The following is a 13716-nucleotide window of genomic DNA, read 5'->3' as shown; positions in this document are numbered from 1 at the left end:
GAACTTATGTTTTAGTTTTCTTGTTTCATCAATAGATGGCGCCAGTAGCTTAACTACTGTACAGCCATTCTTATCTTATCTCATTACTATATCTTATCTTGTACATTTGCACATTGGCTGCTGAGGATGATGGTTCGGTAAAACCATCGAAACTAGTCCTGTGAAAATTTGCAAATATAACGGTGATTTTTGTTGTTTGAGTTCTAAATTCATATTTGTTAGACGTGTTATTTTACTTTAGTAATAGTTAGCTTGTTCGTAGCTCTAGAAATTTCCAGTTACGGTTTGAGAAAAATGAAGATGAGGTTTTATAACCTCTCTAGCCTCCAAAGTCAGCCAACTTAAGCATCATGGGTCACTTTGATCTACGTTGCTAAGTACAGTGATACCCAATAGAATTCTTTAATATTTTTTAGGGAATTGGAAAAGTTTTTACTCATTGGCTTCGTGAATTAGAGCAAAGCCCATCAGAGCTAACTGTCTAAGGCGAGAAATGCTTTCGTTCGGGACTTTCCAAGGAAATTGGCTCGTATTTTCTTTATATATAAGAAACATCATGAAAATGCCTATGCAGGAGTCCTGTTTGCTATGAGGATTTTATCTGAAGAATGGTACAACAAACCACTAAATAATATCTAGGAGTTGTATGCGTCCGTTCCAAGAATGATTCGAAATATTTCAAACAAATTTGGTCTGCATAATTTTAAGCGAGTTGTATCATATTTTTCAGATGTTTCCATTATTTTTACAACTTTTTTTTTTATCTTATATGCATGCATGCATACATTTCTATCTCTCTGTATAAATGGGTGTATGTATGGGTAATATAAAAAAGGATTTAAAAAGCAATAATAATTGACAAGGTTTGTAAAATGTAAACGCCTGTTGATATATCGTATGAAACAGTAATTTGAGAAAGGAGGAAGAAATAATATTATTATTAGCTCCCGAGCGATGCAATAAAACGCAAATCCATGCATGAAAATAACACTATTTTTCGCTGAACTTCATTTGTTTATTATTATTATTAACACACATCTTTATCATGTAGATAAATTTAAGAGAATTTGCTATACGTAAGCCCTTACAAAGACCGTAATAAACAACCTCCTCCTCCTTTACGGAGAAAACGTTTACAATTTGATATTATTCATAAAATTTGCATGCATTAGAACTGTCAGATATACAGGGCGAGAATAGGGGAAAGAAACTCTGACCCCGCCATGTCTTGGCAACCTGCTTGTAACCCTCTGCAATTTAAGAGACTAGAGGTAGTCCTCTCGGGGTTTTGATAAAAGTCCCTATCACGTGCTGCTGATGGCTGCCTCCTAGGAAAATCTCTTGATCACCCCTGGTGGCACGTGACTTGGAGTGCCTCTTCCCGAGTTATGCGACAACATTACAGTCCCTCGAAAGGATTCGAGACTGACAAGCGGCCAGCGGGATTTAACAAACAGAGGGGTGAACTATAAACTGAAACTAGGATTTTATGAATTAATTTTAAGGGCTGAGAAATTTAACAGAGTATTTTTTTAATTTAATTTAAATAAATAAGATGAGCTGAAAAATTATTTTCTTACTATGGAACAGAATTTTAGTTGGTCAAGTGAAACTAAATTTTTTACAAAGGAAATGAATTCTTCAGTTATTTTATCACTTGCTGGGTTGGTGAATAGCGATCCGTCATAAATTCTTGCGCTGTTGGCGTTGGTTTTCGAAACTTAATTTCTTATATGTAAAAAGTGCTAGTAAGTTGCTTATTTAATTGAGATTTCTTGCTAACAAAGTATTATTTTTCTTTAACTTTTCACCTTTTTTCTTTCTTTTCTTATCTTATGTTCTGATACGAATATTAACAATATCTGGTAAAGGAACAGGAAATTAGAGGATAATTTCCGTAATCTTCAAAATAAAATGCGCAGTATTAACACCTGAAATTTTAAGATAGATAATTAAAAATCCTTATTTTTTTCGTTAAATCATAAAGATTAATAGAATCGGAGCTTGCTCTCAGTATACATTAGAAGTAAGGCATAACATTGCTGGTTCGCATTTGTAAAATTTTTTTCAGCGTAAAAATTTTTTTGTGTAATTTTAAATCCACAACATTATATGAAAACTATTCAAAAATTTGTTTTTTAGTTCATAGCTTTCATAACAGCGTAGATTTTCATTTTCAGTTTAATGACCACATATGTAACTGGATTATGAAGATTGCACGATTTGCACATTCTAATGTACGGTTTCAAACGGTGACGAATTTTATGCGTTTGATAGATTAGATTAGATTAATTGTTTAAGATATAGAATACAAAAGTTATCTGCCGAAGATGAGGGATCCCTTCAATGTGGAATTTCTGAGAGAAATTCAGGCCGCATTTTAATTTGCAAAAATCGGATGTAACTAGCCCACTCAGTACCTGGCAAGTGATAATTAGACGAACTAAGCCCCTCGACTGCTTGCGGCTAGCCCCTCGACTGCTTGTGGGCCATTAGTTCAGGAATACAGAAATATTATTTCACGATTTGATACATATTATAAACATGTCAGATATTTCACTTTAAACTGACCTGTGCCTTGAGAAGCAGAATTCTGGTGAGGATCTCGTGAAACAATGAAGAAGCCATACTATAGCTAGTAAGCAACAAAATTTAGTTAGGAAGCAACATCCTAAATGAGTCACCCTTTGAATGCAACTGACTTTTTCTAGTTCAACTATAATATTATTGAGAAAGCTGATGTACTATTAAGTAACCTTTCCTCAATTATTAAGTGAACTACCTTTCTTTTCAATTTGCCAACGACCCCTTAATTGTAAAACTGGCACATCTGTTTGATGGAGATAGCATCGACGCCATGTAGCCATATTCCGCGCAGGCTGTTGTACCTCCAGTGCTTCGGTAATCGTAAATCAAGCAATTAGGAACTCAATTCTTCCGATCATCTGTTAACCGATAAATGGTACATGATGACACCCGTGAGAAAATGGCTCGAACCGGGACAATGACGGACAGTCGCTTATCTTCATGTATAAATGAGATTACGTGAATAGTAATCTCGAATGGGTTAAGCTTTTCAATTATTCAGATTATTTAGATCGTTGTCTTATTCCTCAGTTACTTTCATAATTCATTATAATGGGCATTGCTTATATTTTAACAAATAATTCATAACAATCTGTGCAAGTATGTGCCATTGCTTTCTGTCGTACTGCCGAAAAACTACTATTTTATTTAAGATTTTGCTAAATACGCATTAAATTTTCATAGCAAGCTACTAGGACTGTTCATAAAAATCTTCATATTTAGTTTTTAAAAATACATCAAGAAAAGACACTATTATCTTTCGTCCAATCAAAAGGTTATATTGACTAAAAAATGTCAGATCCCTTTTCTCTCTTAGGGGCTTTATTGTACCATAACGATAAAATGAGAAATAGTTTAAAATTAATTAAAACTTTTACGATTGTCAATACTATTTTTGAAGTTTAAAATTAATTAAACCTTTTACGATTGTAAATACCGTTTTTGAAGTTCTGTATCAAATAGGTTAAGTTTTAGGTATTTTGTGTTTTTGTCACATTTTAACAAATTTTATATGACAATATCTTATGAGGATAAGATATAGGCAGTGATTCTCATGTTAAAGAATCTGTGCAACAGATTGTTAGCAGATTTATTTTGTTGCGCTGAGTCCCCGTTTGCTAGTACGTGTAAGCTTCATTTTTATTTATTTATTTTTTTTGTATGTGAGGTTTTATAAATCTGTGTTTTGCTATATAAACGTTTAATTAAAATTGTGAATTTACAGGGTACGTAAGAAATATGGTTATACGTTTGAACCTAAAAACAGTGTGTTACTGTACATTTCAGAGGGAAATGATGAACAGTATATTAGACTTTAAAGTTCATTTTGTGCATTCCAAATAAAAATTACATTCGAGAGCTTATGACTTTGACCAAGATGACGCTAAACATGTAGCATGAAGTTACAGTTGTAGCTTGGAAGACTGCATATTGGAATGCTTTTGAGGCTGTGAGATTAACGAGATATGATTTTAGCATAGCATCAACTATGGAAAAAATCTGGAAAGCAACTGATATATGTATTGGAAAAGAGGAAAACAAATTGCACACAAAATTTTTATGCTGGAGATTTAAAAGATTTTGTTCTGCTTAAGAGTTGGAGTACAAAATGTAACAATTTGTAACACAAAAATTTAAATAGTCATTCGAAGTCAATGCTTATTTAAAATATCCATGCAATTCAACATTGCTAAATAATTTAACAATTAAATACTTCAAATACTTTGAGGGGGAAAACATAAATTATTCTGGCTTAAAAGGTACAGTAGAATAAGTATGGAGTTAAGAATTCATCAGCTTTGCTAAGCATTTTGAAACATATTCTGCTTTTGAATTTATAAAGCAAGTGTATAAAAAGGAAGAACCATACTCGGATTAATGCATGGTTTTATAGATCCTCCTATTCCTCCCTATTCCTATTTATTATACGCTCAATATTAAGCCTTTAAGATATCTCTTAGAAATGGTAAAAGAATTAAAAATGAATGCTATGTTATTAAGAAGACGAGATATTTTTTTTACAGCACATTAAGAGGAAATTTTAAAATTTACATTCGAGAGTGTTAGCCATCTATGCAGTAATTGTGAATAAGCTAATATGAACCTTTCATTAGGAAAAGAATCTGATTAACAATATTTTTTTATTTATATTCCTGAGACACCGTACTGCACGTTTATTTAACTATGTCGTAAAGTCAAAATGTTGTCTCCAAATATAAGCCATTTGAAGAGCAATTTAAAAAAGTTAGTTAAGATGTTGAAGGAAGATGTTTCCTTTTTTCCTTACCAAAAGAGTACAGCCGTGAAATAATTACCTGTAAACGTTTAATCTAATTTCTTAAGCGAAGGCCTTTTATTCCGTCCATCAAAAGTCACATATTAGTTTGCTTCTATATTTATTTAGCATGCTAATACGTTGAAGATTGCTGTATTATTCTGCCGCTTATGATCCAGTTTATTTACACATCTTAAAAGTGTGAAAGGGAGATCTCTCAGCTATTTTATATTAATGTAAGCAATGCAGTGTGGGTTATTTTAAAAGAAAGGCCGTGACTATTGGCATCTAGATAGAAGAACGCATAGTTTTATTGAGCCGGTAAACTGCTGAATTGTTAAACACGATATATCTAATCAAGATTAAAATATAGCATTGGAATACAGTTTGCAATGCAGAATGTTGTAAAGTACTAAACTAATTATCCCATTCTACAGAACAATATTCTCTGATCCTAATCTTCAGAATAGTTGAGTTTTGAATACTATTATGCTATCACATGTTGAAGTGATAAAATCTATATACCAGAAGATTTTTAATAAATTAGGATGCTGAATTATTATTTGCATTTGTAATAACGCTAGTCTTTTCAACAATATAACTATTCCATATTCAGGAAATTAAGTTTCATTTTCATGCTTTTTTTATACTTTTATTTATATTGAAAACTCTCTTGTTTCCTTAAATATTACAGTTTAATGCAGCATTATTAGCAGAGATTTATTAATTTTTGTTTCCCTTGACCAGTGCTATGTACGGTAAAGAAAAAAATGTTCGAATGGAATATTAGTTTGAATTTTTGTAATTTGTTTTCAGATTAAATTTCTGATGTTTCAATTCTACACAGATGCGAGAAATTTAGAAACACACGCATGTTTGTCAATGCAAGTAAATCAATCAACATGTTTATTTTATTGAAAGTATATGCTTCAGTCAAGAAATTTGTTTTAATATTTCCAAAAGCTCCTCAATGCTGATGTGGAATAAATTATAATATAAGTTTGAATCCTTGTTCTACATAACTTTTATTTTCTTTTTATTAGAAATATTAGACCTTTATAAAATATTCGAAAAATAAACTTGTAAAAGTTAAGTATCACATCGTAATTAATGTTTTACAGAAAATCTGATAACACACAATGCAATCTGATAACACACAACAAGTGCAGGATAAACGCGTTCAGTGTGAATTATGATACTTCTTCATCTTAGTGAAATGTAACATGAATTATCTGAATCATGAAGCAGAAAAAATATTTTTCTTTTACCAAGTTATAAGTTCTGCAAACAGACTTTTATTATTACCGTAGGGTATGAAACTGAGTTACTTCAAATAAAATAGCGCTATGAAAAGATTTGTACACTCTGTCTACATTAACGATGGCTACATAATTTCGATGCAATAGAAATGAAATTTTCCTGCAATTCTTAATCCGTACAACTGAAAATCAGCATGACTTCGTTGAAGGTATGAATTTCTGCACCAGAAAATTACGAAGGGATTGTCGAATTTAAATATATCGCTACTGGCGTAGAGTTTATTAGTATGTGTATTTAAGGCCGTCGTTTCGTCGAATCGCGATCAAAGTTTACTGATTCGTATCTCGTTCATCAAGAGATTTTCTCATATATCCTTTGCTTACAAACAGAGAGAAATCCCAGATAGCTACCAGAAATGAATCCAAACAAAACAAGAAAAAAAAAAAAAAAAAAACAATCGGCATGTAGCTAGCCGCTTGTGGCAACACAAATAGGCTATAGATGAAGGGTGTAAATGCTTGGCTCCAGGGCCTTCGTTAGTATACCCGCCGCTCCTCGATTATTCATGAGCTCTTCTCTCCCCCTTGAGATCTTCTCGGAGCCATTCCATTGCATTCATTATGAAGGACTTGGGAATAAATAACGAGGTGCCTTGACGTCGACAGCATGCTTTTATGATGCGAGCGAAGGATGATGGAAGATTCTCTCTTGCTAGTCTGAGGGATGGAGGGATACAAGATGCAGAAAGCGGCGTTTCTCCTCAGGAGGGAAAGGAAGGGTGTACTTGAGCAGAATACTATACACGAGAGGTCCCCAGAATGGCTTTTCTTTCGCTGTTAGGGATGCTGAGGTATTTTTATAGGTTGTTAGAGAGTTTTCGAGAAATTATGTAAAGATACATAACATAATGCACAATGGTGTCATTATCATCCGGTTGCTAGAGTATTGGGAGTAAAAAATAAAACAAAGTATGATGTGATAATGGATCACACCTTTGGCCATTTCGATCTTTCTATTTTATATATCAGCCATTATATTGGTAATGCCAGTTTTTGAGAAATACTTAAGTTAAATACCGTATATTTCCGTGTATAAGCTGAGAATTTTTGGAACTTTTTTAGAGCTAAATTAAGGCGGTCGGTTTATATACAGATCCGCGTATCCCGCAAAAAACGTTTGTACGTTTCCGTTAGCCGGGCACAAGCAATAAATCGCCAAGTGTAGCACACTTTTATTTCTTTACTTTATATTTTTTAAGTTTCTGAAAAAAATTTAAATATGGGTTTATATACAAGTTTTGAAATACAGGCATATTTTTGAAGAAAAAATGCCCTCTCGGCTTACCCTCAGAAATATGTAGTAATTTAAATAGTTGATGGTTGATGTTACTACTATGCGAAAAAATTTAATTATTAATAGTTTAACGATCTTACAGCAATAAATTTCATGTCTTTTTAAAAATGGAAAGCCTTAATTTTATTTCTGAAACGACTAAAGCATGTAATTCACAATGTATAATCAGCACAATATAATTCCAATGGAAGCAAATGCCTACTAATTGCGAGGATCTATAATGTAAACATAACACAATTAACGTAAATTATCTACATGTCGATGAAAAGTGTAAACATTAAGAGAGAAAATTATCATTAAAACCTGTCGAGATATAGCTCCATGAAATTAAATATTGTGCATCTTTGAAAAAAGTTGATTAAAGAATTCTAATTACCTTATATTTGAAGATAATATAAGTCTAAGAGTTTAGGTACTAAACTTGTAGATATATTAGGTTATTTGGAAGTAGGAGAGATGAAAAATGAGCAATGCCCTCATCGGGAATCGGATTACGGACCTCTGGAACCACGGACCACGAACCACGGACCTGGACGCGCCCAGTGTGCTGTCTACTACATTACGAAGGCATGCTAAGAAGGCTGGAGAAATACCTTATGTACTCCCTCTTTTAAAGAGCGAATGGGGATTAGGGGACCCAATCACCAAATCTTGGTGGTGAAGAATCATCATCCACCATCCTTTTAGTTCGAGCGCCACTGTAGAGACATTAGGTTATTTGGAAGCAGGAGACATGAAAAATGAGCAATGCCCTCGCCGGGACTTGAGCCACTCACCTCTCGAATACGCATCGAGCGTACTGAGCACTATACCACGAAGGCTTGCTAAGAAGGCGGGAAAAATACCTTATAAACTGCTATTTCAAACAACCTTTAATTAATGCTAATAACAGCTACCATTTCAAACTTTTATTAATGCTAATAGCAATTGCCACTTACCCACTTTTTCTTTGGTTGCATTTTATCCGAACCTTATCATACAAGCTAGAAAACTAGTTCTTCGATTTAGGTTTCCCGCTCTATTTTAATTAGCTCTCGAAATTTTATTGAAAAAGATTTTTTTTAAAAACTTTTATTCGAGCACAAAGTGACTGAAAACTTTTGCATATAAGTTACTCGTTTTTAGTCAGATTTGCATTTTTATGCAATAATTATATCGGCTAAAATATAGCACTTAGATTTTTTTTGTTTTTGTATATTTCAAAATTTTGAAATTACGGTTGATATCTAGTAAAATGCATTTATTTTGAGCATGCGCTACGACAATTTTCGTTTAAAATCTAGCATAGTTGCTGCTGAAAGTTGCGGACTGGGGATGTTAAACACATGCCCAGCTGAACGAATGGCTAAAATAAAAGCTGACAATGAAAATCCGATACATTTAGAAGACAGGTACTTTACTTAACAGACATATTTTAAAAAGAAATTATTAACTCAAACAGCACTGTTTCCGCTAAAATGCTTTATTTGTTACTTACTTATGCAATTTAAAAAAAAATTGCTTTTTGATCCAGGATATTCTCTGTTTAAAAATAGAAATCTTATAGACAATTACTTTAATTATAATTTTTGCACCATAGCCATTCTGTAAGATGTGAGACGAAAAAGTGTGTTAATCTTTTTTTCTCTCAGTATTAAAATTTTCGAGATATTCCATTTGGTGTCAAGGAAAAGTAACGTAAAATATTATTTTGTCAAATAATAACTTGCTATAAAAGAGATACATATTAAATTTAATCCTTAATCATCATAAAGTTAGACCATCAATAGCCGAGTGGATAAGACTTTTAAACACTGGCAGTTCAGTCTGCGTTCATATCTCAATAAACGTGTTAGTCATATGTGCGTCTTTGGCCTTTCTAATGTATAACACAAATGCAAATCAGGTTCTCTTAAAAATTATTCCACGAAGGCATTCCTTCCTATAGATAGCTAACCGTTGAGTACTTTGCTATATTCAACTAAACCAGACCAGATCTTCATAATGCAATAAAAATAATAATTACATTACAGCTTTGTTTATCAAACACCATTCGTAGTTTCAAATAAGCGATAATTTGTTTTATATATTTCTGCATTCCTTTTTTTGGGGAAGTAATTATTAAGGATTTGACAGGATATGTGTAGGCAAATCGCTAGACATTAACTACACTGGTTATCATAAATTAAGGAAAAATCACAAAAATCACGATTACTGAAAAAGTTACATGCAGAATTTAATGAAACTTACCCACAATATACAACACATAGTAAGGTATCAAATAACATATAGAGAAATTACCAGACAAATATGGTAGTATAGAAATTAGCACATGTATAAAATGAACAAATCGAAGGTGTCAGTTTGCTATAGGAAAAGTACGTTCAAAATAGAATATGATCGCCTCTAGAAGCAATACAGCACATACAGCGATGTGTGATGCTTTCAATTATGCGGTCTATCAGTTCCATAGGAAGCGAGAGCCATTTTTCTTGCAAACCAGTTGCAAGCGCGACAAAGGTCTAAGGGGGCGGATTGAGAGCAGCTAGACGCCTCCCTAAAGCATCCCAAACGTGCTCGATAGGATTCAAGTCCGGGGATCGAGCTGGCCACTCCATGCGCATAATTGTTTCCTGTTGAAGATAAGCATCTACGGTGCGAGCGCTGTGTTGTCTTGAGTTATCGTCTTGTAACAATAAAGCATCACCTATTGCCCAGGCATATGGGCGCACATCAACATCAAGGATGTCATCTCTATAAACCTGAGCATTCACGGTTCCTCTTGGAAAGACATGGAGGTCTGTGCGTCCACCCAAACAGATGCTATCCCAAACACAGACACGGTCTCTTCCGTATGCATCTCTTTCAAGGATGTTTTAAGGATGATAACGTGTTCCAGGTTCTCTCCATATAAAATAATACTTACTATCGCTTTCTAGACTAAACCTGGACTATTCCGTAAAGAGAGCAGTCCTCCATTGATCAGGCGTCCAGTGGACATATTGTCATGCCCACTGCAAACGGTCCCTCCTATGGCGTAACGTGAGCGGCACGCAAATGGCTGGTCGCCTCGCATACAGACCACTTTCATGAAGCCTTCAACGCACAGTTGACGTTGACACCAACCTTCCGGTGGCTGCAGTAAGGGAGGATCTAAGAAGAGTTGGAGTAGCGGTTCTGTTCCTGCGTGCACATAATGTCAAATATCGGTCATCGGCGCTCGTCGTAGCAGTTGGCCATCCTTGGCTGAACCTCCTAGATGCCAAATCTGTGGTCTGAAATTGCCTCCAAAGTCTATGAACCACAGAAGGACTCCCATTTAGCCACCTGGCCACTTCTGTTTGACTTTGTGCTGCCTCTAGTCTCCCAATGGCTTTCCGTCGTAGTTCTGCAGGCAAATGATGACTAGAGGTCATTGTAACGAATTGGCTATCTCAGATTTCTGATGTCACTATCACACTGAAATATGTGGGCTTGCTCTCAAACATTGACTTTTATGCTCGTCGCAGATGACGTATTCCGAGTGCAGTGCCACTAATTTGCATATTGCAGTTTTACTCAGCTACTCTTACTTGGCAACATATTCAAATTTTACACGGTTTGGTTTATTTTTGAGGGAGTTATCGCTATTTTTGTTATTTTTCCTTAATTTATGATAACCAGTGTAGTTAGACCATTAAGTGGAAATCTGACGTGTACTGGTATAGGCTAGAAGTTACAGATTTTAATACAAACATTTGTAACACAAAATAAATGTGTATGCACCCACAGAGATTTTTAGAACTGTTATATCTACAGCATTGTACATAAATAATTCTATATACGAATGAATGACTTTCATAGCATTCGTCTATTAAATGAATCTACTGAGACAATATTCTAATTCTGCATGATATATATTTTTGGTAATGAAAAAAAGAAAAGAAACGCTGTGAAGATTATTTGATTTACTTTCCATTTTTTGACATAGTTACCGAAAACAAAGATAAATTCTTTCACATTTTCCTAGCCTTCTTTGTGTCCAACAGCGGCTCAGCGATAAAACCGCTGAACACTGCTAGTTCGATCCGGGTCCAGATTCCGATGAAAATGCTAGCTGTAAGGGAGTTTTCGTGGTTTTCCCCATGTGTAAAGTGAATATGAGTCACGACCGTGTTTTACGATGACATCCCTCTCCTTAAGCATATAGCTTTCGAATGATTTTCCATAAGCTAAATAATTCAATCCAGTTTATTATTACTTATTTATTTATGTATTATCTATTTATATGGTTTTACATGTAATTAAGTTTGCACTTATTCCTATATGTATATTATATTAATGCTAAAATTAATTCTGCTCAAGGGATTAAATTGTTCTTTTGTACAAGCGTATTAAATCACAGGAAAAGTTCAGTCCTCTGTTTATAATGCATCTTAGGTGAAATGTTTTGAAATAACATTAAAGTATCAATAAAGCTAAAAGAAAAAATGATGCCTTCTGTCTCAAGAAACTAGGAAACAACAGAATATTTTCTCCTGGAACTAGTCTTTTGAGGCATGAAAGATATTCGGACTATTTTTAAAACGTTAGGCCTGGGAAACTGCTTAAAGTTTTCCAACTTCTTTTTTTAGCATTTTGAAATTCCATAATTGATTACCAATGAAATCTAAAAAATATCAGAGGCGATATTTAATTTATTATGTTTACGAAAGGCATAATCAACATACAATAACAACAGTAAATTATTTATGATTAACAAGAAGAGATAAATTTTTCAAAAACATAGAGTAGAAGCGCTAACATTTCTTTATTCTAATTTTCCTCTTTACATGGGCTTTTTATTTCAAAAAGAACTTTCATGTTCCCTTAGACTTCCTACTAGAATTTCTAAAGATCTACCAGCAACACTTTTAGATGATTCGCATTCTTTTAAAGTGACCTTTAACAAAGCATTTCTCAACTACTGTGTCATAACTAACTGCCTAACTTCCAAATAATGCTAACAGAAGGAAATCTGTAGCGTTAACCCTTTGCGGCACAGTGTGTCCGGTCTGGACACACTTAAAAATTTCCTTCTGTACGCACAGAAAAATTGAATGAAAAAGGATTTATAGGTTACTATAGGTTACTCTGAACCTTCTTTATTTATAGTAGATGGCAGCTCAACACAAACCAGTCCATATATTTTAGCCATGTTTAGTTTTTTAAGACTCTCATTTTTCAAAGAAATCTTCCAGATTTTTTTTAGGGTATAAAAGGAATTGTTTGAAAAGAAATTTCTATGTTATTTTTTGTCTGTATGCTAATCTACTTATTCTATACTAGTTTTAAATTTTTACCTTGAAATCTTGCCTAATATCAAACGGCGAACCCTAGGTGTGCCCAGACCGGGCTCACCGATAATCTAGGACAACTGAGACTCTGTATTATTTATTTCTCCGCATATCATCGGTCAGTTCATTGACAACAGTGCTCGTTTCAGCACTCTTTTCGAAACTCTATTCAATCAGTGTGCCCTCTTCGGGCACACCCACAGAAATAAACGATAAGTGCTATCTTCACAAAATTTTACTTGTGTACTCCTCTAGACCTAATTAGACTGCCTACTTTTTTTTAATCAAAACTAAGACTTTAAAATGTAGCGTGCCTGAAAGGGTTAATGACTACACAGGTTTGATTCCTCCGCCAAATCGCTCATTTAAAATTATCTTTATATCATTTAAATCTGAACCGTTTTGAAAATACTCTGTTTAAATAACGTACCATATGATTCTTATTTATTTAGGAAGTATTATAGCCATACACTAAGATTAAAGCTTGAGATACAAAATATTCTCAATTTCAAATATAAAATATTTCCTAGGGTAAGAGAAGCGGTAACTTGAAATACTTCAAATTTTCAAAAGATTTTATTTCGACAAAAGAAAAACAAATACTTCTTTTAGGTGAAAATGAGACTGCAGTTTTTTTTAGATTAATTAAGCAAGAATTTGTCTACCTAACGTGTTTTTACAAGAGTATTCATCGCATCAGCGCCAGAAGATGGATCAGTGTGTAATATATTTTGTTTTTCATATGTTATATGAATGTGAATTTGAAAGTTAATATAGAGTTCTTTTTTCTAGCGAGGACTTTTATCAATTAATCTCAGTTATGGAGTATATAATTAAGATTGCTTCTTAGGAATTTTGAGTGAGTGCAATAATCTGGAAGTTGAAATAGCTTTCTTTTATCAAGGGCTAGCTTTCTTTTAACCATTTTCCCTAGAAAAACGCGTTTTA

This window comes from Stegodyphus dumicola, chromosome X2 (assembly GCF_044657685.1).
Source record: "Stegodyphus dumicola isolate Sdum_Otavi_A_Nest chromosome X2, ASM4465768v1".
NCBI lineage: Eukaryota > Metazoa > Arthropoda > Arachnida > Araneae > Eresidae > Stegodyphus > Stegodyphus dumicola.
The sequence above is the reverse complement of the archived record's forward strand: the minus strand, read 5'-3'. Positions refer to the sequence as shown.